The following is a 576-nucleotide window of genomic DNA, read 5'->3' on the forward strand; positions in this document are numbered from 1 at the left end:
CCTTCCGCGTGTTAGGCGGATGTGATAACCACTACACCACGGAAACCAGATGGTGTTCGAGCTGTTTTCATCGTTCTCGTTGTACCTTCAATTATCGATTCAATTATCGATATTGGCATGGTTTTTTGGGCAATCGCACCGTTGATAGAACGAATTCAAGTTTTTAGAGTACTTAATATAGAATGCAGGCGGGTCGTGATGCGATGCAAGAAACTCTGTAAGACGTAAATAGGTCGTAGTCATGAATAGTCGCGAGTAATATTAATCCATCTTTTGAACACTATCTTTTCTTTACTAGATGACCTCGCATACCTTGGTAAATTATGGTACAATAATTTATATCCAAGGGAAACATACTCTACCGCATACTGTTCCTGATACCCCCGAGGATAACAAAAAAACGTTTAAAAAAAAAAAAAAAAACAATTTATTTCGTGGTTCAAAGGGTGCTCCACTCTTTCGAGCGGCGGTGTACAATACTTTTGTCGTTCAGCCTCAGCGGTGGCTGGTATCGCGAGCGACATTCTCACATGTCTCGGTTGCCGCGCAGAGACGTAGCGAATAAAAATCGTAACC

This window comes from Hylaeus anthracinus, unplaced genomic scaffold (assembly GCF_026225885.1).
Source record: "Hylaeus anthracinus isolate JK02 unplaced genomic scaffold, UHH_iyHylAnth1.0_haploid 12002, whole genome shotgun sequence".
In the NCBI taxonomy this organism is placed as follows: Eukaryota; Metazoa; Arthropoda; class Insecta; order Hymenoptera; family Colletidae; genus Hylaeus; species Hylaeus anthracinus.